The 27,989-nt window shown below is 38.9% G+C and overlaps 1 protein-coding gene across 2 annotated transcripts in view; it reads left to right on the top strand.

The window, feature by feature from the left end:
• Nucleotides 1–27,989, top strand: part of LOC107402668 (vomeronasal type-1 receptor 90-like) — a 47,519-nt gene that overhangs the window by 6,241 nt on the left and 13,289 nt on the right. Inside the window, exon 2 of one of the 2 annotated variants that reach the window (XR_006062172.2) lies at nucleotides 1,191–1,714. The exons of the other annotated variant lie outside the window; for it this stretch is intronic. The gene's annotated coding sequence lies outside the window, so the exon portion shown is untranslated. Of the gene's footprint in view, nucleotides 1–1,190; nucleotides 1,715–27,989 lie in introns of those variants that run through there. 2 annotated transcript variants of the gene reach the window in all.

Here is a 27,989-nt window from a genome sequence, read left to right as displayed (position 1 = left end):
CTGATCCTCCTGTCGCTACTTCCAGAAGGCTGGGGTTACAGGTATGGGCCTCCACACTTAGTCTCTCAGACACCCGGTTCCTGTGTGCTACATTTCTGCAAGTCATTCACCTGAACTCAGGAGAGGCAGAGACAACACCAGCCTTTTAAAAGTATTGAAATACCGTGGGAAAGGGATGGGTCCTTACATGTCACAGGCAGAGAAAGTCTGCACAGGGAGGGAAGGGGAGAGGATGCTCCTGGCCGGGAGCAGAAAGACAGCCTGTTCACACTTCGATACCTTTCCTTCTTGAGTTTTTTCTTTCTATAGTTGAAATCCCAGGCTCAGACTCATGCACTTTCATTTCTTTCCTCACGAGTCAACTAGTGCTCCTGTTCCTTATTTTCTAATATTCATTTCCCCACTTATCTAGAATCAAGCTCCTAACAAGACACAAACAGGGTGGAGATGTAGTTCACAGGTTAAGTAAGAACATTCACTTGGCATGCACAGGGCCCTGGGTTCCATCCCCAGCAACAGCACCAAACAAAATCAAAAGATAGAAACCATCTCCTCACAGGGAAGGACCATGTCTTGTGTGCCTTAGTCTCCTCACAGTATACATAAAATCAGGAAATTGTTTAGTTTATAATAAATATCAGAGGCCCCGCCCCCATTTGATTCACTAAAATGTCACTTGTTTTAGGTAACTCTATTCTATTATTTTATTTTCCTTGTGATTTTATCTTTGAGGTAGATACTTTGAGCTTTCACTCCACAAGCTAAGGCCAAAATAATTTAGTCAACAGAGCTGAAATTTCGTATGAAGGAAGTACAAGGTTGCTCCAGGGTATGAGTACCAGTCAACTGGAAGAGTGGGTTTATCATTCTTCAGGCACAAATCTATCTGGCTAAAGTATCACATGCCTCTCATCTGGCACAGGAGGAAATGGACTGTGCCCCAAGCTCCTGTTAGTTCCTGGTATCACACTGGCAAGCATAAAAGGGTCATGTCACACGAAGAAATTCTCCTGCAACTTGCTTGGCAAGGAAACTGGAATGGTCAAGTAAAGCCTGATTCTCGCCCATATCATGTGGGGCATTTTGGGTGCAGTGTATTGAGAACAGGCTGTGCCCAACTCTAAATTACTCAATATCATATAATCTTTTTTTTTTTTTTTTTTTTTTTTTTACTCTGTGTCTTGCCTTAGGAGATTCCATTTTATAAGCAGCCATTTACTTCATTTTGAGAGGGAGGGAAGAATGCAACCCACGAACCACACCATGCGTCTTGTGCCACCCACAGAGTGACAAATTACTTCTTCTTGAGACCAAAACTGGAACCACTGAAAAATTTACAGGCATCAGTTAAGACTCCCAGGCCATATGTTAATCCTATCAGGAAAACCAGGGCCAAGAGCCTATCAGATGCGTCGGCCATGGAGAAGCTTTCTCACCTGGATCCCATAAAGGGATGGCCACCCAGACTGTGATGGCATGGCCCACACCAATCTAGCATCTGACACCGATGTGTACACCGGGAGCCAACCAGCAGAGGCCTCTCCAACTGTCACCAGGGCTTTGACTCTCTCGGTCCCCTGCTGTTGACATGGCCCATTTGACTGGACTGGAGCCTGAAAGCCACTGATTCCTGGTCTTGGCCCATTGCTCAGCCTTTCACGTGCAGCTGTACTCTGTCTCTGCTCTCAAACCCTGACTCCAGCAGCAGCTCCCCCAGCACACTGTAGACCAAGGCTAGCCTTGAGCTCAGATTCACTTGCCTCTTCCTCCTGAGGGCTGGGATTAAAGACATGTGCCACCACCAGGCCACAAGCTCTTCAATTTCATAAGGAGCTGTTTCCTTGATTTCCTTCTTAGTCTATTTGTCATTTGTATATAGGAAGACTATTAATTTTGGTGTGTTAATACTCTGCTACTTTGCTGAAAGTGTTTATTCACTGTAGAAGTTTCCTTGTGGAGTTTTTAGGATCATTTTATGTGTACAACCTTATCATATACAAATAAAGATACTTGACTTCTTTCTTTCCAACTTGTATCCCTTGATCTCCTTTAGTTGTCTTATTGCTCTAGCTAAGACTTCAAGTACTATATTGAATTGGTATATGGAGAGTGGGCAACCTTGTCTTGGTCCTGATTTTAGTGGAATTGCTTTGAGTTTCTCGGCATTTTGGTTGATGTTGGCTGTGAGCTTGTTGTAAATTACCTTTGTTATGTTGAGGTATGTTCCTTGTATCCCTAGTCTCTCCAGGACTTTTATCATGAAGGGGTATTGTTTTTGTCAATTTTTTTTCTGCATCTAATGAGATGATCATGTAGTTTTTATCTTTCAGTGTGTTTATATGGTGGATTACATTTATTGATATATGTATGTTGAGCCATTCAGGCATCTCTGAGATGAATCCTACTTGATCATGGTGGATGATCTTTTTGATGCGTTTGGATTATTTTGCCAATACTTTATTGATAATTTTTGCATCTGTGTTCATAAAGGAATTTGATATGTAATTTTCTCTCTTTGATGGGTCTTTGTGTGGTTTAAGCATCAGAGGAATTGTGGCCTCACAAAAAGAATTGGTCAATGTTCCTTCTTTTTCTCTTTTGTAGAATAATTTGAGGAGTATTAGTGTTAATTCTTCTTTGAAAGTCTGGTAGAATTCTATGCTGAATCTATCTGGCCATAGGCATTTTTTGGTTGAGAGACTTTTAATTACTGCTTCTGTTTCTCTAGCAGTTATAGGTCTGTTTAAATTGCTTATCTGATCTTGATTTAACTTTGGTAGGTGATATTTATCAAGAAATTTAGCTACTCCTTTCAGTCTTTCCAATTTAATGGAGTACAGAGTTTTAAAGAATATCTTTATAATTCTCTGGAATTCCTCAGTGTCTGTAGTTATGTCCCTATATTTCTGTCAAATTTTATTAATTTGTATCTTCTCTCTGTGTCTTTTATTTAATTTGGCTGAGGATTTATCTATTTTATTGATTTTCTCCAAGAACCAACTCTTTGTTTAATTTGATTCTTTTTCTTTTTTCTTTTTGTTTTTTGTTTGTTTGTTTGTTTTGCTTTTTGTTTTTTGAAACAAGGTTTCTGTTTGTAGCCCTGGCTGTCCTGGAACTAACTCTGTAGACAAGGTTGGCCTTGAACTCACAGAGATCCACCTGCCTCTGCTACCTGAGTGCTGGAATTAAAGGCGTGCACTAACACCAGCCCAATTTTTTTTTATGTAGTCACTTAGTTCTATTGGCCTCTTAGAATCACCTTCATTGTGTCATATAGGTTTGGGTATATTGTGTTTTCATTTTCACTCAATTCAAAAAGTTTTTAAGTTCCTTTTTTTAAAATTTTTTTATTTATTTATAATTTTTTTCCATTTTACATACCAACCACAGTTCCCCCTCCTATCTCTCCTCCCACTCCCCCTGCTTCCCCATGACCCACCCTGATCCACTCCTCCAAAAGGGTTAAGTTCCTTCTTAATTTCTGTCTTGAACCAGCTTTCATTCCATAGTGAGTTATTCAGTTCCCACAAGTTTGTATACCTTCTGTTGTTTCTGTTGTTGATATTCATCTTTAAACCATGATGGGTAGATAAGATGCAGTGTAGTTTCAATTTTCTTGTATCTGTTGAGACTTGCTTTGTGTCAAAGAATATGGTCAACTTTGGAGAAAGTTTCATTAGCTACTGAGAAGGTGTATTCTTTTGTGTGGGTGGGAGATGTTCTGTAAATATCTGCTGGGTCCATTGATTCATGGTGTTATTTAACTCCAGCATATCTTTCTTTAGCTTTTGTCTGAATGGCCTCTCTATTGTCAAGAGTAGGGTATTGAAATCACCCACTATCACTGTGTGAGGATCAACATGTGATGTAAGCTATAGTAGTATTTCTTTTATGAACTTGGGTACCTTTGTGTTTGGTGCATACATATTTAGAGCTACAGCATTCTCTTGGTTGATTTTTTCCTCTAGAGAGTATGTAGGGTCCTTCCCTATCTCTTTGGATAAGTTTGGGTGTGAAACCTATCTTGTCAGATATTAACATGGCTGCATCTGCTTATGTGAGGGTGATGTCTGTCCTTGCTGGTGAGGTGTGTGTCATAGGGTTTTTATTGCTGTCAAGAGACACTATGACCATGACAACTCTATAAAGGAAAACATTTAACTGGGCCTGGCTTACAGTTCAGAGTTTTAGTCCATTATTGCCATGGTGGAGAGCATGGCAGCGTGCGGGCAGACATGGTGCTGGAGAGATAACTGAGAGTTCTATATCGGGATCCGCAGGCAGCAGGAAGAGAGAGAGACACTGGGCCTGGCTTGAGCATCTGAAACCTCAAAGCCCGCCCCCAGTGACACACTTCCTCTAACAAAGCCATGTCTACTCCAACAAGGCCACACCTCCTAATAGTGCCACTCCCTATGGGCCTATGGGGGCCACTCTCATTCAAACCACCACAGTGTTTCTTGGATATAGCAGAAAGATATAGCCTGTTTTTGTAATCCAAGTTGTTAATCTGTGTCTTTTTATTGGGGGAATTAAGACAGTTGATGTTGAGAGTTATCAATGAGCAGTGGCTTTTTTTATAGGTATTGATAACTTGTCTTTGTTGGGTGAGTGTTCCATTGCTTGGTTTCTGTTGCCCTCTCTGGATCTTAGGAAAGTGTGTTGGCTGTGGTTGCCTGATAGGGAGTCTCTGCCAGGTGTGGCCACTGGGTTTCCCAAGTAGAACGTGTTTCTGGGTACTAGGGTTGACAAGAAGGAATGGGAATGGGGTAGGAGGGGGTGAGCTGAAGGAGTCCACAGGAGGAGGAAAGCTGGTTCTACCCCAAGGTCCTTGGGGAGTGGAGTCAGAGACAGAGGACAGACCCCTGAAAGTGGTCCGTTTGTGGGTTGGGGATGAAACTGGGGAATTTGCAGTGGAGAACAGAAAGGAAAGTGAAGATTGCTTGTCTGATTCCCAGGCCAGTATGGCCAGTGGCTTCCCAGGTAGAGTTTTTAGCCCGATGCCAATCTTTTTTTTTTTTTTTTGTAGGGAGTTTAGATTGACATAAATCTTTCTACATTTGCTTTGTGTGACCTAGACTAGAAGAAAGTCTGGGGATGTGTTCCTTTTATTAGTAGACAAAATCTGTGCACAATAATTACGAGACAGAAAGAAGAATCCAGGCCGTGTTACCAGCTGCTCCACTGTTCCCACTGAGGGTGCAGCTATCTGCTACTGTCGCCGCTGCCTCCTCATTTCCAAGGGGGCCATGGAATCTCACCAGGCTATGCTTCTTCCATGGTTTGCTACAAGCTCCTCCACAGTCTGAGAGAGAGAGAGTGCTTCTCCCCACCCAGCCATTTTATATTGGGATTCAGATAACACACTCTCTAATACAAACTTTGCCCTTGGGCCAAGCTGCTCCCTACTATTTGCTATTGGACTGAATAGCAGAATTCCCACAAGATTTCCTCCTTTTTGTTTAATTAAGAAGGAAGGTTCCAATACTGACATAATAAAATTATATACAATAAGAACTATGATCAAGTATTGTCCAGAGGAAGGAAAAGGTAACCTAAGCAAAAATGAAACTATATATAACAGGAACAATTATCAAGTAAGAAACATATGCTAGATGTCCAGACCATAGGTAGTAGGCAAATATATAGATTACTCTCTAATAGTTGTCCTTTCCTGAAGAATCTATGTTTTGTGCCTAATATGTCTCTAGCTAAGATTTGGGAGGACTATAACTATCTAGTATTCAATCCCATCAAAGACCTGAGAAGGAAATAATATTACCACAGTAAGGAGGAAGTGTAAGCAAGCAACTTCCACAAAATGTAAGAAATAACAGAAACAGCTGGCTGCCTGGATAGTCACCCAAAGTTCCTCTGCAACATCAGGGCATCCATCTTTGGCCTACAGGCCTAGAATCTCTGGCAAAGTTTGGCAGTAGCTTTTCTTTGCGTCCTGCTTGTCCAGATTGGACAGGATGTCTACTGTCAGCAGTCAAGGCAAGGGCAGTTTCTTACCCTATAGGCCAGTTTGTGCCACAAAGAAAGCGAACTCCACATGGAGTGTCTTCAGTGCCCATCATCCTCTTTAGAGGATGCCACCAGGAACAGATACATCTCATGTCAAGTAAATTTTAAGCTATTAAAAACATTTTAAATGCCATATTCTGTATGTTTTTGAAGTGTTTGAAGATTACCTATGTATGTGGAACATATCTCGTCACACCTAGAAAACCTAACTATGACTATAAGTTTGACAAATATGGGTGACTATTAGCCTGTAATTTTTTATTATTCTATCTAGCTTTAAGGACTAAAACTTCATATTATAAAAATAAACAAGCTGTATAGGTAATGCCTTAAGCAAAACAGAAATGGATGTCCAGTATAAGGTCAATAACCTCAACATTGTGACAATAGACAAAAATATCTTGCCCAAAAGTAAAAATGTATATACAATATGACAAAAGTAACCTTAACTTATATCAGTATACAAAAATACCTTTTTTTGAGACAGTGTTTCTCTATGTAACAGTCCTGGCTGTCCTGGAACTTTCTTTGTAGACCAGGCTAGGCTTGAACTCATAGAGATTCATCTGCCTCTGCCTCCCAAGTGCTGGGATTCAAGGTGTGCACCACCACTGCCCAGTAAAAAAATATCTTAAACAGAAGTAGAAATATATATATGGTATAACAAAAATAACTTTACATTTGTGTCAATATACAAAAATGTCTTAAATAGAAATAGGAACATGAATACAATAAAAATAATTTTGAGCCGGGTGGTGGTGGTGCACGCCTTTAATCCCAGCACTTGGGAGGCAGAGCCAGGCAGATCTCTGTAAGTTCAAGGCCAGCCTGAGCTACCAAGTGAGTTCCAGAAAAGGCGCAAAGCTACACAGAGAAACCCTGTCTCGAAAAAACAATAATAATAATAACAATAATAATAATAATTTTGAATTTGTATCAATATAAAAATATCTTAAGCAGAAATAGAAATATATACAGTATAACAAAAATAACTTTGAATTTGTATCAATATACAAAAGTACATACCAATATAAATTATTAAAAACTGATAGTTTCTTTTTTAGTTAAAAGTAGATTTAATAATCTACCTTTTTATCCTATTATATCTATCCCCCATTTTCTATTTCAAATGAGATCCCCGAGTCTAATCTCTTTTGTTCTGCCCTATAGCAACTTATAACCAACCCCTCTACCTGACAACAATTATCCATACCCCTGAGAAAGACCAGAAACCATCCATCCCACCTATTGGGAAAGTGGGCATCACATTCTTAGAATTACTTCCTGCTGTCTGGGGGGTGACGGTATCTCTATGGGACTTTGTAGAAACTGAAACAATGGTTAAGTCTTGGGAGAACTAGCTGCAACATTTGTAGCCAGGCTCTGAGGAATGGGTAAAGCTTATCTGAAGTTCTGGCCGGAGAGGTACAAGAGGGTGGACCATCTCAGCCAGTCACCTTGGAATTGTCCCGAGCAATTTGTAGTCCAAAGCCAATCTTTGGGTGGTGTTTATTGGGCTTAATGGCATTATTATGATCCAGGTGGAATCATTGTTGTGTGGCCCTATCATCTTTTGGAGACTTCAGAGATCACTGTTAGGAAAGTTTATTGTTACTGTGTAAAACTTAAACAACATTGATACCAAAATGGAAAGTTTAAATTTTAAGATAGTACTAGACTTAGAGAAAAGAGACAAAACAAAATTAAGGGGTAAGAGATTTGTGACAATAGTCCCTAAATTTTGGTTTTCTTCTGTCCCATACCAGGTGGTTCTTCTGATATGAGACAGAGATTCTAAAATTTTTTTTAACAACATGCTTGTGTTTAGAGAAAGAGACAGCCACACTCCCAACTCCAAATCCAGCTTTAATTGAACCATTAGGCCAGGTTATTCCTTTTCTTGGTATTTTTTTCTGAACATTTCTCCTTTCTTCTTTAGATTTCTATCTATCCAAAGGTCCTTGATGTCTTCAGGATGGATATTTTTATTTTCATATAAAGAAAAAAAAACAAAAACAAAAACAAAACCCTGCCCTGACCCTAATTTGGTGGGTTTTTTTCTTCTGACATGTTGACTCACCATATTGGTTGATGAACTATCACTTCTCATAATGAAGAGGTCTCTCCTGATTGAATTGAATCTTTATTAATTTTGATGGTACCCATAGATTTTCTTCTCCTTTGAAAACAAAAGTAAAACCCCTTCCTCAACATAACACATATCCTGGTTTTCATTCTGAGGTTCACACATCTTTAAAGTATACAGGCTGATTCAATTCAGTAATTTTTCTCTACTGTCCAATGTCTCTCCACAGCTGTCATTTCTTTCTCATTAGCATTTAGAAAATGCTAGGATTATTGATCCTGCAATAGGGGCTTCTACGTGTGCTTTAGGAAGTCATAAGTGAACCATTTAAAGTTAATAAGCGATTATATAATCTGTCTCTGGGGGTTTTTATTACCCCTTTGTTTGTTTACCATTTCTTTTAAAGTATGATTAGATCTGTCCACAACTGCTTGACCTGTAGGATTGTGTGGTATATCTGTAATATGCTTTATGTTGTAATATGCAAAACACTGTTTAATTTTACTGGAGACATATGCTGGAGCATTGTCAGTCTTAATTTGTACAGGGATTCCTATGATGGCCATGACTTCTAACAAATGTGTGATTACAGAATCAGCCTTTTCAGAACTCAAAGCAGTTTCCCATTGAAGTCTGAATATGTATCTATGTTGTGGTATACATATTTTAATTTTCCAAACTCTGCAAAATGAAACATGTCCATTTGCCAAATTTCATTTCTTTGGGTACCCTTTGGATTTCTTCCTACAGGTAGTGGAGTTAGGTTTTACAAGGAATAAGTAGGACATTTTCTCATAATTTCCTTGGCTTGTTGCCAAGTGACATATTTTTGAAACCGTTGCTATTGACATGGTGTTTTTAAAGAAATCCTGAGGCTTCTAGCACATTTCATACCAAGAGTTGGTCAATTTCATCATTACCTTGAGCTAGAGGGCCTGGTAGACATATATGGGATCTAATATGTGTTATATATAAGGGATGATTTCTATTTCTGATTATTTCTTATAATTGAATAAATAACAAGGTCAATTCTGTATCATTTGGAATAAGTTTAGCAGTTTCAACATGTAAAATAACTTTCTGCATATAGTCAGCAACTGTGTTAAGAGGTTCTGAAAAATCTAATACCATGAAAATAGCACATAATTCTGACTTTTGAACAGAATCATAAGAACTTTGAGCCACTTTATTTAAATTTCTTGATTTATACCTTGCCTTTCCTGATTTGTTGGCATCCATATAGAAGTAGGGGCTCCAGAAACTGGTGTTCCCCATACAATGTGAGGAAGAATCCAATTAGTTCTCCTTATAAACAGAATTCTCTTATATATTTGGTTGTGAGCCTAGCCTTTAATGGCTGAGCCACGGGGGAGACCTTGATCTGGAGGAGGTGGAAATGGGGGGTGGGCTGGGGGGAAGGGAAGGGAGAGAACAAGGGAACCTGTGGCTATTATGTAGAACTGAATAGTATTGTAAAATAAAAAAATAAAATAAAATAAACTGAATTCTCTTGCTTTTGGGATATTTGTTGTTAATCTCTTCCAAGAAATTACTACAAGCTCTTTGCCAATGTTTATTTTCTGTGAATAAAGAGGAAATTTCATCATTTGCAAAAGGTACTACAATTTCTGATGGGTCCATTCCTGTCAACTGATGAAGTCTTAATTTTCCTTTTAGAAAACTTTTTCATATGTCTTTAATGTTTTATTCTGTTTGTGTGGTAAAAAAACAACAACAACACCCATTCTAAGATATCATAGTCTCTCTGCAATAAAATTCCTGTAGGGGAATGCGTAGAGAATAAAATAACCAGAATACAATCAAGCTCCAGATCCAAACAATCCACATGTGCATGTCTTTCCACCAAAGTCAATTCTCTTTCAGCTTCATCTGATAACTCTTTTGGGCTATTTAAGTCCTTGTCACCTTTCAGGGTTTGAAACAAATTACTTAGTTCTTGAGTTGTTACTCCAATAGTGGGCTATAGATAGGTAATGTCTCCCAGCAATTTTTGAAAGTTATTAAGAGTCCACAATTGATCTCTCCTGATTGTACCTTTGAGGTTGAATTTTTTGTAAACCTATTTTATATCCTAAGTAATTAATAGAATCTCCTCTTTGTATTTTTTTAGGAGAATTTTGTAATCCCCAGTAAGGCAAAAAAATTTTCTTTACTTCTGCAAACATTTTTCTAAAGTATCTACATTTGAATCAGCTAATAAGATGTCATCCATATAATGGTAAATTATAGATTGAGTTAACTGTACATGAATTATTTCTAATGTCTGTCATACAAAATGTTGTCCAGGGTGGGGCTGTTAAACATCCCTTGTGGGAGAATCTTCCATTAATATCTCAAAACAGGCTGAGAATTATAAGTAGGCACTGTGAAGGCCAAATTTTCCCTGTACTTTTCTTGTAGAGGTATAGTAAAGAAATAGACTTTCAAATCAATAACTATAATAGACCATCCTTTAGGCAACAGTGAAGGCAGGGGAATTTGAGGCTGTAGAGAGCCCATTGGCTGAATTACTTTTTTTTAATGGCTCTCAAATCTGTCATCATTCTACATTTTCTAGATTCCTTTTTAATAACAAATACAAGAGAATTCCAAGGACTGCTCAATTCTTCAATATGTTGAGCATTCAGCTGCTTCTGTACCAACTGTTCTACATCCTGTAATTTTTCTGATGTCAAAGGCCATTGTTCCACCCAGACATGTTTGTCAGTTAACCATTTTAAAGGTAGGGCTGTTGGTATCTCTGAAAGATCAAGAGCTGTTGTGCCTTGTTTTTTTTTTTTTTTGTTTTTTTTTGGTTTTTTTTTTTTTTGGTTTTTTTTTTCGAGACAGGGTTTCTCTGCGTAGCTTTGCGCCTTTCCTGGAACTCACTTGGTAGCCCAGGCTGGCCTCGAACTCGCAGAGATCCGCCTGGCTCTGCCTCCCGAGTGCTGGGATTAAAGGCGTGCGCCACCACCGCCCGGCTGTGCCTTGTTTTTGTACAACCTGAATGGTTGGTGACTGTTTTTTATAAACCTTTTAATAATTTTTCCAGAAACATATGTTGATTTATGGTTTGTTTCTAAGGTTGGAAAGATGCTACTCTGGGTATTCCATTGCTGTAACAAATTACAACTTCATAAATTCATTGCTATATATGCCACAAATGGCTTTGATTTTCCTTTCTGTCCTTTTGGCCCTATACATTCAACCCATTTCATGCTTTGTTTTACTTGAGATATGGTTCCAATCCCCAAAAGCAGAACATTTACGTCCTGAAGAGGCCAATTTGAATGCCATAATTCTGGTGCAATTATAGTTACATCTGCTCCCATGTCTAAAAGACCTTCAATTACAATGTCATTTATTCATACCCTTAGCTTTGGTCTTTGATCATTTATAGAAGTCTGCCAAATTATTCATTTTTTTTTTTTTTGTTTTTTTTTGTTTTTCCGAGACAGGGTTTCTCTTGTGTAGCTTTGCGCCTTTCCTGGATCTCACTTGGTAGCCCAGGCTGGCCTCGAACTCACAGAGATCCGCCTGCCTCTGCCTCCCGAGTGCTGGGATTAAAGGCGTGCGCCACCACCGCCCGGCCAAATTATTCATTTTATGCTTTCTCCTGAAACTTTTATCTTTTAAAGCTATTGTGTCATCCAGCAAAGTATGGTATTTTACCATAGGCATTAAGTCCTTTAATTGCTCTGGGGAGGAGTTTCCCTCAGGGAGACAGGGAATGACACCACCTCTGTCACACCACATTCCCATACTACCATTTTTATCCCATTTTCCCAATCCTCACTGTAGTAGCCAGGGTTCTCTAGGGGAACTGAACATATATAATTAATCTCTTTCTATATCTAGAAAGAGGATTTATTAGAATGACTCATAGGCTGTAATCCAGCTAATAATACAACAATGGCTGCCTATAAAAAAAAGGTCCAAGAATCCAATAGTTGTTCAGTCCACAAGGGTCTTCAGTATGTGCCAGAATCTGGAAGAATTAGGCTCCAATGCCAATTAAGGAATGGACTTGCTAGTGAGAAGAGCCAACAGGCAAAAAGAGAGCAAGCTTTCTTCTTCCATGTCCTTATATAGGTTTTCAGAAGAAGATGTGGCCCAGATTAGAAGTAGGTCTTCCTATCTTAAATATCCTGATTAGAGGTGGATCTTCCCATTTCAAATTAAGCAAAAATCCCTCACAGGTGTGCCCCTCTGTGTTTGGGTCTTAGTTAATTCCAGATATGTCATGGACATAATACAGCAGATGGCAACTAATATTCGAGAGGTCAACCGACCAGATGAGTAATTGTTGCACGAATCCTAAATGGTCTTATACTAAAAACCCAGAGCCAGATGTTGGGGTAAATGCTGAAAGATCAGAGAGACAAACCATAGCTACATCCAACCTCGCCAACTCCTCCAGAAATCCTCAGACTGAATGCCTCTGAGTCCTCAGCCAAAAGGCTCTTCAGTTCCTGTCTCCTCACACCTTACATGCCTCTCTCCACCCAGCCATTTCATTTCTTATCACAACCTTTCTAGTGCTGGGATTAATGGTGTGTGTGCTTCTCAAATATTGGAGTTAAAAGTATGTGCCACCACTGCCTACCTCTGTTTCTCTCCTAGACTGTATGAATCTCATGTAGCCCAGTTTGGCCTTGAACTCACAGAGATCCATATGGATCTCTCTGCCTCTCGAGTATTAGGATTAAAGATGTGTGCCACCACTGCCTGACCTCTATGTTTAACTCTGTGGCTGGCTCTGTCCTCTGATCTTCAGGCAAGCTTTATTTCTTGGGTTACAAATTTCACCACAAATAATTCTCTGATGGAGGAACATCTTTCAAGCAAGTCTTAGGTTTTTATATTTTCCTCTGCCTTACTATGGATCAGAGACATTCTAGGATCATGTATAGCTACACCTATAAGATGTTTAGACTAGTTCTTAATGTAGATGCTTTTCAGTCTCAACTTAGTTATTCTTTGCTACATTTATCTGCCAATATAAAAATGGCTAATTACTTCGCCCATTTATTACAAAAGTTTTGTTCAAATTAACTCTTTATGAAATTTTCTTATTAATTTGGATACCATTAGAGAATTAACTATTATACTTTTAGTCATTTCTTTCAGTCATCTTCAGACTTATAATTATCCATATTATATGATGCCTATAGGGGGATTTACATGCTTTTTTTATTAAATGAAAAAGGGTGAGATGTCATGGGCCATGGCATAATACAGCAAATGGCAATTTATATTCAGGTGTCAACCCACCAGATGAATAATTATCTGATGGAGGAAACTCATTCAAGCAAGACCTATAAGAACACAGACACTGAATAGTGTTTGCTTCTGTCTGTAAGCAAAAACAGCTATTAGAATTTCCCCACTACCTGTACTGTAATATGTCTATCTCATGATTACATCTCAACCTTATGGACATTTATATCTGTGGATTGTCAGGAAGATGACTCCTCCATAAGATATATAATTTGGTGAATTAAAAAAATGTTTCATAGGTAGGCCTATTGTTACACACAAGGTCTATGAGTCATATCTGAAAGCTATTTTATATCACAACTCAGGTTGACATAAGAAAATGGTTGCATCCCCCAACTCTAAGACAACTGTATACCTTCAGCTGATTTAGTACTTCAAAGTAACTTCAGATTAAGAACAAGTGCCTTGCTAATGGGTTTTAAGATAAACATTCCCTATCTTGGTTCACAAGGACATACTGAGCTATGTTCCTAAATTTTAAAAAAAAAGGTCAATTATTGCTAGCTAGCAATTGATTTAGTCCTTGCACCCATTCCTGACCTCAATTTGTGAAAATGTATTTTGACTAGTCAAGGCTACAGAAAATAACTTGACTCTGTAGCCCCTAATGAGGGCTGCAGGTGTTCTTAGACAATCAGACATTACACACACAGGATAGAAAAATATATTTCAAGCTTTAAAAACCTTTTATTGTCATTATGCCTTAGAGAATGTCATAATGAGCTCATATTAAAAAATTTAGGGTTAATCTGAGTTTCAACCAAAGCATTTATGACACAATTCTCTTTCTGTAAATACTTCGAGAAAGCCCAGCATTTCTGTTAATCACAAAATGTTAGTTTAAAATGCTTATTACATTCAGAAATATAGGATATATATATACAAATTCCTTATTTTTCTTAGACCCCTCAATAGTCTAACTTTATAACTTTTTAACCCTTTATAAGATTATTTCTTTAGTTAGATAACATAATGACTGATTATTTGCAGCTGCAGCTGCATTTTACAGCCAATTAAGAATTTGAGATTTATTACATATGTATGGTCAGGATGGCTCTTTTCCTTATAATTTACTGAAATGTGACCTTAAATGTAACTTCTGGATTCAGCATGAAATATTCTATTGGATATATATATATATATATATATATATATATATATATATGTTAAGAGGCAGCTAAATATATGCTTAGAGGGATCTTTACAGTATCAATTGTATTATCCAAATATATATACTGTTAAGAACAAAGAAAAGCTGGAGCCAAGAAGAGAAAATAGAGAGGAGATTCAGCAGCATGAGAAAATAGAGAGACACCATCAGAATGTGTGAGTTTCTTTCCTGAAACCTTCAGATAGAAAAAGTACCTAAAGCCCCACTGCTCTACTGCATTCTCTTTACAGCCTTGCAGCAGCCTGAGAAGCTGGTCTTTAGGCTGCAATACAGTTATAATCAAGCTGACATCCAAGAATCACCATCACACTCACCATCTGATTCTTTTCATGGGTTGCAATGCTTGGGATCCCAGGAGCGGCTCTTTGGTACAGATCAAATGTGTACTCTCTTCTATTACATGCTGCATCCCAGCTAAAGGACATAGCAAGATAATACTTCCAAACCATCTCCATATCTGTTTTTCAGCCAAATCAGAAGCTAAAATGAAGAATAGCTCCTGCATGCCTACTTCCCATTGTAATTCTTCTGTTACACAAGCAGACAAATTATCACCCATAGCAGGAACCACACAACTGCCAACAACGCTTATCCTGTGTGTTACTTTCAGGAACTACACTATATTTTGTAGTTCACTGTCTGTTTCCAGGGAGTCCCTATATTCTCACATGGCAGACCACATTCAGCAAGGAGGTAAGTCAATCCACACCATATAGAGGAAGACAGCCACACCGCGATTTCCCTCGTGGATGTTCCACATGATTTTCCATCTGGTCTGCCAGCTCAACTTCAGTTGTATGCCTTATCACTGATAACAAGGGTCATGCAACTTGCCTCCACATCTTAGAGACGCACCATCCCATAGTACATGGGTAAAGACGTCTATATAAATATTCCTCAAATGGACGCTCCACCCTTAGATGGTTTAGCCTCAGTTGCCGATCTTATCATCATATGAAGCTAGAAGGAAAATAGCATGAACGGGTAGATTTCAGAGGCGTTTTAGGCCATGGAGACTATTGTGTTATACTACAACAATGAATATACCATGAACCTAAAACTGCTTTTAAAGTATAGTTTATCTTTAAAATGTGAAAAATTACAATGTTGGGGGAATTGAACAACAACAACTTTTGAGTAATTGAAGGAATAAATCTGTAAAGCATTACAACATATAGAACACCTAGAAATACTGTCAACCGTAGTGGCAGACTGACATTTATAGAACATTGTAAACCAACAAAACAGCATATATACTGCTTCTATATACATGAAATATTCACTAAAATGCAGTACATTAACAGCTATAGAAAATTTAATAGCTATTAAAAGATTTCATGCAAATCAACATAATTGAACTAGAAACCAATATTATAAGAGTATTTTTCAAAGGGTGTGCATTTGGGTGGGTGGGAAGTTGGGGAGGATCTGGGAGGAGTTAGGGGAGGAAAAACTGTAATCAGAATACATTGTCTGGAAAAAAATCTTTTTTCAATTAAAAGGGAGGGTACTTTTAAAAACCCCCCAGATATTTGGAAATAAAAAGCATATTTATTAATAAAAAAAATCTAGAAATTTAGAAAATTTCCACTTAAAAAAGAGTAAATAAGACAGAAAATTAGGATATATAATAAGGAAATTAAAATTCCAGAGTCATAACTAGTTAAGAGGCAGCTAAATATATGCTTAGAGGGATCTTTACAGTATCAATTGTATTAGAAAGAAGAGGACTGGGGTGTGTAGCTCAGAGACTGCAGTAGTTACTTGCTGCAAGCCACAAAAAATATATGAAGCAGGAATTCAGCTGATTATGACTGCTGTGGATATCACTCTATATAAATAAAACACTGATGGCCAGTGACCAGGCAGGAAGTATAGGCAGGACAAAGAGAGAGGAGAGTTGGGGAAACAGGAAGAAGGAGGGAGAGACATTGCAGCCACCGCCAGGACAAGCAGCATGTAAAGACGCCAGTAAGCCACCAGCCATGTGGCAAGGTATAGATTTACAGAAATGGATTAATTTAAGATAAAAGAACAGTTAGCAAGAAGCCTGCCATGGCCATACAGTTTATAAGTAATATAAGTGTCTGAGTGATTATTTTATTCGTGGATTGTGGGACTGCGGGGCTTGGTAGAACCTGGAGAGAAGCTCTCCAGCAACATATGACAAAGCTGTACCTGGAGGAATTAAGAACTCTTCCAGAGGATGAGGCCAAGGCTCAAGGAGTCTTGGTGATATTAGCTTTTGATTATCAGCCATTTCCTGCTATGAACTTCTCCTGTACTATTGTAGCTTTTCCATCATTTATTGGGCACCATTTCCCCCTCTACTAATGAGATATTTAGATAACCTTCTGTGCTGACAGCTGTACACAGCCAAAACCCCAGTTCAAGCCTCCCTGTAATTATCATCATTAGCAGCATCCGGCCAGGATCATCCCTGGATGGACAAAAGTATCTTATCAGAGATACCTCTGTACTCTCTAAGAACAGACTTCAGCATCCAGACTATCTGTTTGAGAAGGCCTAGCAGATGTGCCAATTAAGCTTAACTTTCTCCCTTTCCAAAGTCTTATCTCTAGTTTTAGAACTACCTTTAACCATTAACTCAGCATTAAAGGGTTTCTACTTACAGGTACATCAAGCTGTCTCAGGGCTGCCCAACCACCTGCCAGAAAACTTGCAGTAGCCCAGATAGCTTGGAAAATAAGGGGCCAAAGGAAAATAAGGCAGTTTTATTTTTACTCATCACTGATAGAGCCCTAACACTTTAACCATTTCTAAGAATATAGTTGAGCACATAAATCCCCCCCTGCTCAGATATTAACTGAATTTAGCCCTCAGTTGATTCTGTTCCCCATTAGTCACTTCCCTTTTGGGTTGCAGATGATGGCTGGCAATTACTGCTCCTTTGTGTGGATCTTATTGCCCCTCCTTTGGACCCTGAAGGACCCAGAGCATTTCTTTTTTTTTTTTTTTTTTTTTTTGTGTGTGTGATATATATTTTTTATTTTACAATACCATTCAGTTCTACATATCAGCCATGGGTTCCCCTATTCTCCCCCCTCCCACGCCCTCCCCTTACCCCCAGCCCACCCTCCATTCCCACCTCCTCCAGGACAAGTCCTCCCCCGAGGACTGTGATCGACTTGGTAAACTCAGTCCAGGGAGGTCCAGTCCCTTCCTCTCAGACTGAGCCAAGTGTCCCTGCATAAGTTCCTGGTTTCAAACAGCCAACTCATGGAATGAGCACAGGACTTGGTCCCACTGCCTAGATGCCTCCCAAACTGATCAAGCCAATCAACTGTCTCACCTATTCAGAGGGCTTGATCCAGCTGGGAGCCCCTCAGTCTTTGGTTCATAGTTCATGTGTTTCCATTCATTTGGCTATTTTTTTTTTCAATAATTGAGTAAAACTGAAATTTATTATATGCCACAGTCGTCCTAGGGACCTCCATGCTATATATATAGCCTCTATGGTTCTATGGGTTGTGGTCTGATTGTTCATTTTATATCTAGAATCCACCAATGAGTGAGTACATACCATAACTGTCTTTCTGGGTTTGGGTTACCTCACTCAGGATGATTTTTTCTAGTTCCATCCATTTGCCTGCAAATTTCATGCTTTCATTGTTTTTCTCTGCTGAGTAGTACTCCATTGTGTATATGTACCACATTTTTTTCATCCATTCTTCCGTTGATGGGCATCTAGGTTGTTTCCAGGTTCTGGCTATTACAAATAGTGCTGCTATGAACATAGCTGAGCATGTATCTTTATGGTATGTATCAGCATTCTTTGGGTATATGCCCAAGAGTGGGATGGCTGGGTCTTGAGGTAGTTTGATTCCTAATTTTCTGAGAGACCGCCATACTGATTTCCATAGTGGTTGTACAAGTTTACATTCCCACCAACAGTGGAGGAGTGTTCCCTTTGCTCCACATCCTCTCCAACATTGGTTGTCATTGGTGTTTTTGATCTTAGCCATTCTAACAGGTGTAAGGTGGTATCTCAGAGTCGTTTTGATTTGCATTTCTCTGATGATTAAGGATGTTGAGCATTTCTTTAAATGTCTTTCAGCCATTTGTAGTTCTTGTTTTGTGAATTCTCTGTTTAGCTCTTTAGCCCATTTTTTAATTGGACTGTTCAGAGCTTTGATGTCTAGTTTCTTGAGTTCTTTATATATTGTGGAGATCAATCCTCTGTCAGATGTGGGGTTGGTGAAGATCTTTTCCCAATCTGTTGGCTGTCTTTTTGTCTTATTGACTGTGTCTTTTGCCCTGCAAAAGCTTCTCAGTTTTGAGAGGTCCCATTTATTAATGGTTGTGCTCAGGGTCTGTGCTGTCGGTGTTTTATTTAGGAAATGGTCTCCAGTGCCAATGCGTTCAAGAGTGCTTCCTATCTTCTTTTCTATTAAGTTTAGTGTAACTGGATTTATGTTTAGGTCTTTGATCCACTTGGACTTGAGTTTTGTGCATGGTGACAGATATGGATCTATTTGTAATCTTTTACATATTGACATCCAGTTATGCCAGCACCATTTGTTGAAGATACTTTCTTTGTTCCATTGTATAGTTTTGGCTCCTTTGTCAAAAACCAGGTGTTCATATGTGCATGGATTAATGTCAGGGTCTTCAATTCGATTCCATTGGTCCGTATGTCGGTTTTTATACCAGTACCAAGCTGTTTTTATTACTATAGCTCTATAGTAGAGTTTGAGGTCCGGGATGGTGATGCCTCCAAGGGTTGCTTTATCGTATAGGATTCTTTTAGCTATCCTGGGTCTTTTGTTTTTCCATATAAAGTTGAGTATTTTTCTTTCCAAGTCTGTGAAGAATTGTGTTGGGATTTTGATGGGGATTGCATTGAATCTGTAGATTGCTTTTGGTAAGATTGCCATTTTTACTATGTTAATCCTACCTATCCATGAGCATGGGAGATCCTTCCATTTTCTGATATCTTCTTCAATTTCTTTCTTTAGAGATTTAAAGTTCTTATCAAAAAGGTCTTTCACTTGTTTAGTTAGTGTTATCCCAAGGTATTTTATATTATTTGTGGCTATTGTAAAGGGTGATGTTTCTCTGACTTCTTTCTCAGCCCTTTTATCATTTGTGTATAGGAGGGCTACTGATTTTTTTGAGTTGATCTTGTATCCTGCCACTTTACTGAAGGAGTTTATCAGCTGTAGAAGTTCCCTGGTAGAGTTTTTGGGGTCACTTATGTATACTATCATATCATCTGCAAATAGTGAAAGTTTGACTTCTTCCTTGCCAATTTGTATCCCTTTGATCTCCTTTTGTTGTCTTATTGCTCTAGCTAGAACTTCTAGTACTATATTGAATAAATATGGGGAGAGTGGACAGCCTTGTCTTGTTCCTGAATTTAGTGGTATCGCTTTGAGTTTCTCTCCATTTAATTTGATGTTTGCTGTTGGCTTGCTATAAATTGCTTTTATTATGTTTAGAAATGTTCCTTGTATTCCTATTCTTTCTAAGACCTTTATCATGAAGGGGTGTTGGATTTTGTCAAAGGCTTTTTCAGCATCTAGGGAGATGATCATGTGGTTTTTTTCTTTCAGTTTGTTTATATGGTGTATTACATTGACTGATTTCCGTATGTTGAACCATCCTTGCATCCCTGGGATGAATCCTACTTGGTCGTGATGGATGATTGTTTTGATGTATTCTTGGATTCGGTTTGCCAATATTTTGTTGAGTATTTTTGCATCAATGTTCATGAGGGAGATTGGTCTGTAGTTCTCTTTCTTTGTTGCATCTTTGTGTGGTTTGGGTATCAGGGTAATTGTAGCCTCATAAAAAGAGTTTGGTAGTGTTCCTTCTGTTTCTATTGTGTGGAACACTTTGAAGAGGATTGGTATTAGTTCTTCTTTGAAAGTCAGGTAGAATTCTGCACTGAAACCATCTGGTCCTGGGCTTTTTTTAGTTGGGAGACTTTTGATGACTGTTTCTATTTCTTTAGGGGTTATTGGTCTATTTAAATGGTTTATCTGGTCTTGATTTAATTTTGGTATTTGGTATTTATCCAGAAAATTGTCCATTTCTTCCTGGTTTTCCATTTTTGTGGAGTACAGGTTTTTGAAGTATGATCTGATGATTCTCTGGATTTCCTCATTGTCTGTTGTTATGTCTCCCTTTTCATTTCTGATTTTGTGAATTTGGGTGTTCTCTCTTTGCCTTTTGGTTAATTTGGCTAGTGGTTTGTCTATCTTGTTGATTTTTTCAAAGAACCAACTCTTTGTTTCATTGATTTTTTGTATTGTTCTCTTGTTTTCTATTTCGTTGATTTCAGCCCTCAATTTGATTATTTCCTGGCGTCTATTTCTCCTGGGTGAGTTTGTTTCTTTTTGTTCTAGAGCTTTCAGTTGTGCTGTTAATTCGTTGGTATGGGATTGCTCCATCTTCTTTATGTGTGCATTTAGAGCTATGAATTTTCCTCTTAGCACTGCTTTCATAGTGTCCCATAAGTTTGGGTATGTTGTACTTTCATTTTCATTGAATTCTAGAAACTCTTTAATTTCTGTCTTTATTTCTTCCTTGACCCATTGATGTTTCAAGTGGGTATTATTCAGTTTCCATGAGTTTGTGGGTTTTCTATAATTTTTGTTGTTATTGAGTTCTAACTTTAAGGCTTGGTGGTCTGATAAAATACAGGAGGTTATTCCAATTTTTTTGTATCTGTTGAGATTTGTTTTGTGTCCAAGCATGTGGTCAATTTTTGAGAAGGTTCCATGGGGTGCTGAGAAGAAGGTATATTCTTTTGTGTTAGGATGGAATATTCTGTAGATATCTATTAGGTCCATTTGAGTCATAACATCTGTTAGGTCCTTTATTTCTTTGTTAAGTTTCAGTCTGGTAGATCTATCTTTTGGTGAGAGTGGTGTGTTAAAATCTCCCACTACTAATGTGTGGGGTTTGATGTGCGTTTTAAACTTTAGTAGTGTTTCTTTTATGAATGTGGGTGCTTTTGTATTTGGAGCATAAATGTTTAGAATCGAGACTTCATCTTGGTGGATTTTTCCTGTGATGAATATGTAATGTCCATCCTGGTCTCTTTTGATTGATTTTAGTTTGAAGTCTATTTTATTAGATATTAGGATAGCTACACCAGCTTGTTTCTTAGGTCCATTTGCTTGGAAAACCTTTTCCCAGCCCTTTACTCGGAGGTAGTGTCTGTCTTTGGAGTTAAGGTGTGTTTCTTGTATGCAGCATATGGATGGGTCCTGTTTTCTAATCCATTCTGTTAGCCTGTGTCTTTTTATAGGTGAGTTGAGACCATTGATATTGATGGATATTAATGACCAGTGATTGTTAATTCCTGTTATTTTTTTGGTTGTGTTGTGTTGTCCTTCTGTGGTGTATGTTGGTGTAGGATTATCTATTGCTTGATTTTTCATGGATGTGTTTAGCTTCTTTGGGTTGAATTTTCCCTTCTAGTGCTTTCTGTAGGGCTGGGTTTGTGGACAGGTATTGATTAAATCTGGTTTTATCCTGGAATATTTTGTTTACTCCGCCTATGGTGATTAAGAGTTTTGCTGGGTATAATAGTCTGGGTTGGCATCCATGGTCTCTTAGTGTCTGCATGAGGTTTGTCCATGATCTTCTATCTTTCATAGTCTCTATTGAGTAGTCTGGTGTTATTCTGATGGGTTTGCCTTTATATGTTACTTGGTCCTTTTCCTTTGCAGCTCTTAATATTTTTTCTTTATTCTCTGTGTTTAGTGTTTTGATTATTATGTGGCGAGGGGACTTTTTTTTTGGATCCAGCCTATTCGGTGTTCTGTAAGCTTCTTGTATCTTCATAGGTATTTCTTTCTTTAGGTTAGGAAAGTTTTCTTCTATGATTTTGTTGAATATATTTTCTGTGCCTTTGAGTTGGTATTCTTCTCCTTCTTCTATCCCTATTATTCTTAGGTTTGGTCTTTTCATGGTGTCCCAAATTTCCTGGACGTTTTGTGTTAGGACTTTTTTGTCTTTATTGTTTTCTTTGACTGACGAATCTATTTTCTCTATCGTGTCTTCAGTGTCAGAGATTCTCTGTTCCATCTCTTGCAATCGGTTGGTTATGCTTGTTTCTGTAGTTCCTGTTCGTTTTGTCAGGATTTCTATTTCCAGCATTCCCTCAGCATGTGTTTTCTTTATTGTCTCAAATTCATTTTTCAGATCTTGGAATGTTTCTTTCATCTGTTTAATTGCTTTTTCTTGGCTTTCTTTGATTTCTTCCCATTTTTTGTTCGTTTTTTCTTCCATTTCTTTAAGGGAGTTTTTTATTTCCTCTTTAATGGAGTTTTTCATTTCCTCTTTAAGGGAAGTTTTTATTTCCTCTTTAAGGGAGTTTTTTATTTCCTCTTTAAGGAAAGTTTTTATTTCCTCTTTAAGGTAGTTTTTCAATTCCTCTTTAAGGAAAGTTTTTATTTCCTCATTGAGGGAATGTTTTATTTCTTCTTTAAGGGCCTCTATCATCTTCTTAATGTCATTTTTAGGGTTGATTTCTTCTGTTTCTTTTGTCATGGTATGTTTAGGTCTTGCAGGTGTAGAATCACTAGGTTCTGATGTTGCCATATAGGTCTTTATGTTGTTGCCTGTATTTTTGCACTGGCGCCTACTCATCTCTTCCTCTGTGAGGTGCAGGTGGTGTCTGTGTCTGAGAGTGCCTCTCTTGTTCTAATTTTTAGTCTTGGTTTAGTAGGGGTTCTTGGTTAAATTGGTGCTTTTGGGCTATTTCTTCAGGGGCAGCTGATTTCGATCGGTGAATTATATACTTATGATTCTGGTGATCTGGTTTGGTGTCTGGGTAGCGCCTTCTTCTGTGTTCTCAGGTCACTTTTTGTTCATTTGTCAACTCCTCAGCTGATCTTGTTTCTTCAGACTTTAAACTGTAGGCATCTGAATCCTCTCCCAGATGGGTTTCAGCTGAGCAGGGTAGTCTCACCAACACCTCCAAGTTGTTGGGTTTCACAGGATCAGCAGCTGGGCCCTGGGTTGTCCTCAGACGGAGTGTTCAGATTCGTTCTGGTTCTGACCCACGGAGATAGCTTCTTCCCCAGATGTTGGGGTTAGGGGCATCCCTGTTCCAAGCTGTGTCTGCTTGTCTCCGTCCCTGGGCCTGTTTACCTCTGCGGTCCGCCGCCGGGCCTGTATGTCCCTGTCAGCTGCCGCTGGGTCTGTCTGCCTCTGGGGGCCGCCACCGGGCCTGAATGTCCCTGTCGGCCGCTGCACGTCTACCTCAGCAGGCTGCCGCTGGGCCCGTCTTCCTCCACAGGCCGCCGCCACAGGCCTACCTGCGTCTGCTTGTCTTCGCCGCCGGGCCTGTCTCGAATCCACACTTCTCGGATGCCTCTCTCCTCACTCTTTGCTGTCTCTCACTGAGCTGATGGCTGGATCTCCTCTGGGGTAGATCTCCACTCAGCAGCCAGAGGGATCTTTCACAACCTGTCAGATCCTGTCATTTCATTGTTCAAGACCCACCAAGGGGCTGGGCATGAAGTTCAGTTGGTAACATGCTTGCCTAGCATGCCCCTTCAGTTCAGAATCGACCCAGAGCATTTCTATTGCATGGTGTATAACTGTAAACCTCAGAGACTTGAAGGGAACATTACTGAGGAACTAGAAGAATAAGGTGGAAGATGAGGAAGAGCCAGATGGGGAAGAACTAGATAGATAAGAATGAGATAAAGAATACCAAGATGGGGCAGAACCAAGATGAAGGAATTAAGATAGCTCTTAGAGGGAACAGCAGCAGAAAGATGCAGGGAGAATCAGGCCAGAAAGAAGCTGAACAGGAGAGCAAAATAGAAGGTGTGTATAGAGAGAACTGACTCAAATGAGTAAAGTGAATGGAATAAAGAGTTTTGTGTACACAGATTTATTAGAGAATCCCTCAGATTAATCCACCACTGGTAGCGTCTCTTCTGAAACTCTGGGAGAAGGCTATTGAGAGGCTGGACCCCCATAGCTTTTGATAGTTACTTTTCTGTTGCTGTGACAAAAGACCATGACCAAAAGCTACTTATGGAAGAAAGAGTTTATTTGGGGCTAAGATTCCAGAGAGAGTCCATTATGGCAGTGAGGCCCAGCAGCAGGAGCAGAAAGCTGAGAGATCACATCTTTAAATCAAACAGGAAGCAAAGAGAGTGAATAACCCTCCCCCAGTGATGACAAACTTCCTCCACCTAGGCTACATTTCCTAATAACCTCCACAAACACCACCACCTACTGGGGGCCACGTGTTCAAATATATGAGCCTATGGGGGACATTTCTCTTTCCTACTACCACATAGATAAAGCACTTGTCCAGCATATATAAGGTGTTAGATCTGATTCTTAGCACCAAAGGAGAGGATGGAAAGCAAAAGAAGAAACATTTTAAGTCAATGATCTATTCTGCCTTCAAAGTGTTGATAAAAGCAAAGTAAATGCAAATCCAACAAAAGCAAGGACTTCACAATGTAAACAATGCCAATGATACCAAAGAAATCAAAATGAAGTAAAACCCAAAAGCTTTGTAGCAGTATTCCAGTACTGGGAACTGACCTGCAGTATATCAGACAAGCACTCTAACAATGTGCTATATCCTTATCCCTCTATGGATAACCAATAAACCTCATGTTGTACTGATCAAGAAAAAAATAATGCTACTATCAGAAAGAAAGAAGGAAGTATCTCCATGAATCCTAAAGAAAATGAAAAGACAATAGAAGAACATTACAAACTCACTTCCTATAAATTCCACACGCTAAATGGATCTACTCTTTGCAAGCTACACACTACCAAAGCCTCTCATATAATGGGTCTTTTTATATATTGCTAGCTCTCTAATAATGACATAGAGAATTTTTAGTAATTATGAAAGATTGGCCTTAGCTTAGGCTTGTTCCAAACTAGCTCTTAAAACTTAAATTAACCTGTTCATAATAATCTACATTTTGCTACATCTGGCTGGCAAATCTCCCACACCTCCAATTCTTTCCCAGAGTTCCCATCTCTTCCAGGAAGTCCTGCCTATGCTCTCCTGCCTAGCTATTGGCTGTTTGGTTCTTTATTAAACCAATCAGAAGATGCCTTAGGTAGGTGAGATTTAACAGAGGCACACATTCACACAGTGTACAAAAAGATTATCCCACTGGGGGCAGTGGTGCACGCCTTTAATCCCAGCACTCTGGAGGCAGAGCCAGGTGAATCTCTATGAATTCGAGACCAGCCTGGTCTACAGAGTGAGATCCAGGACAGGCACCAAAACTACACAGAGAAATTCTGTCTCGAAAAACAAAAGAAAACAAAAAAGATTATTCTAACATCTCCCTCTTTTGGTTCAATAAAAGGCTCTTTCTCAAACATCAATAAACAATATACAATAAGAACAATTATCAGGTAAGAGTTGCATTCACAATGTCTAATCCATTTGTATTTGGCAAATTTGGAGAAAGTACTCTATATCTTTCCTATCTTGGTGAGTCCAAGGTTTGGTACCTAAATCACTTTCTACCTTAACTTAAAAACCTAAAAAATCCTTTTTAGACCTTAAAACGTTTTATTAAACAAATAACAAACTTTTATATTTCTCAACCTTATACACTTTACACCTCTTTTGTGAGTTTCTTTTCTTAATTTGATTACAAGGAAAACTAAAGTTATAATTACCTAGTCTTCAACCCCATCAGAGACCTTAGAAGAATAAAATATTACCTGAATAAACAAGAAGTGCAAAGCAAGCAACTTCCAAAACTATAGAAATGACAGAAACAGTTGTCTGCCTGGACAGTCACCCAAGGTTCCTCTGCAGCATTGGAGCATCCATGTTTGGCCTTTAGGCCCAAAATATCTGACAGACTTTTCTGTAAAGCAAAAATTTTGAATGACTGGCCTACCTTTTCTTGGCAAAGTTTGGCAGTCCATTTCCTTTGAGTCCTGATTATTCAATTTGGACAGCATACTGTCAGAAGTAGAAGCAATAACAGTTTCTTGCCCAGTGACTAGCTTAGCCACCTTTGAAACAAACTCTATATGGAGGTTCTTTGATGCCCATCATCTTCTTTGAAGTAGATTGGTGCTGCCAGGAGTAGATGTGTCTCACTGTCATGAAAAGCCATGTTATTAAAACATCTTAAATGTCATATTCTGTAGATTCTGTTTGAAGATCACCTATCTACCTAAAATATATCTTTGTTTAACTTTGAAAACATACCTAGCATGACCACAAGTTTGATTGTTATAGGTGACTAACTACTTACCTGCATTTCTTGATTATACTAAACAGTTTGTAATATTTCCAGCACTAGAACTTTACAATTTTAAATGAGTTGCACAGGTACAATACCTTAAACAAGAGTAGAAACATATATACAGTGGGCTATAACAAAAATAACATTAAATTTGTATCAATACACAAAGATGCATACCAATGAAAAATATTTGAGATGAATAGTTGCTTTTTAGCTTAAAAGTAGATTGAATAATCTATCCTTTTATCCTATCATTCCTATAAGCCCCTTTTTTCTTTTCACCCTTTATCCCTCCCTTCCCTGCAACACTAGATAGGAGAGAAAGGATAGAGGAAGGGAAAAGAAAGAAGGAAAGGAGAAGAAAAGAAAGAAAGAAAGAAAGAAAGAAAGAAAGAAAGAAAGAAAGAAAGAAAGAAAGAAAGAAAGAAAGAAAGAAAGGAAGGAAGGAAGAAAGAAAGAGAGAGAGAGAGAGGAGGGGGGAGGGAGGGAGGGAGGGAGGGAGGGAGGGATACAGAGAAAGAGACAGGGGAGGAGGGAAGGAAGGAAGAAAGAAGAGGGAAATTCCTCAATCTAACTTCCTTTGTTTCATTTCCTCCCTGACCATGACCAATAACAACTTGTAACCAACTCCCCTAAATGATGACAAACATCCATAACACACTAAACAACCAAAACCCACCCTACCTCTTGGGAATGTGGGTGTCGTGTTCTTAAAATTGCTTCCTGCTGTCTGGGAGCAGTGGCATCTTTAGGGGGCCCTGAAAAAATTGGGATAATGATCAAGTCCTGGGAGAGCTAACTGTATCATCTGTCATCCAGTCTGTGTGATGGGAAAGTGCAGGACTTATCTGAAGTCCTGGCTGGAGCAGTCAGTGAGGCTGGGCCATCTTAGCTGGCTACTCTGAAGTTGTTCTGAGCAGTTTGTGGTCCAAAGCTGATCTTTGGGTGGTGTTTGTCAGCTTAGCTGCATTACCATAAATGCAGTGGAACCAGAAGTCACCTTCCAGGCCAAGCTCATCCGGCTTTTGTGGATTGTCTAGGGCCTACTGAGCCTTTCATGTATTCTTGCTTCTCACTGACTGAATGGTGAGGCTCTGGAACTCAAGGATGTGTAGCTTGAAGGGTCCTGGGCCCTGGAAGGTGAGTGAATGTTTAGGAGGACTGGTGGTGTCACTGCCCAGCTTAACAC

This window comes from Peromyscus maniculatus, chromosome 11, assembly GCF_049852395.1.
Source record: "Peromyscus maniculatus bairdii isolate BWxNUB_F1_BW_parent chromosome 11, HU_Pman_BW_mat_3.1, whole genome shotgun sequence".
Taxonomy (NCBI): Eukaryota; Metazoa; Chordata; class Mammalia; order Rodentia; family Cricetidae; genus Peromyscus; species Peromyscus maniculatus.
Note: the sequence above shows the minus strand (reverse complement) of the source record. Positions and strands in the feature narration are given on the sequence as shown.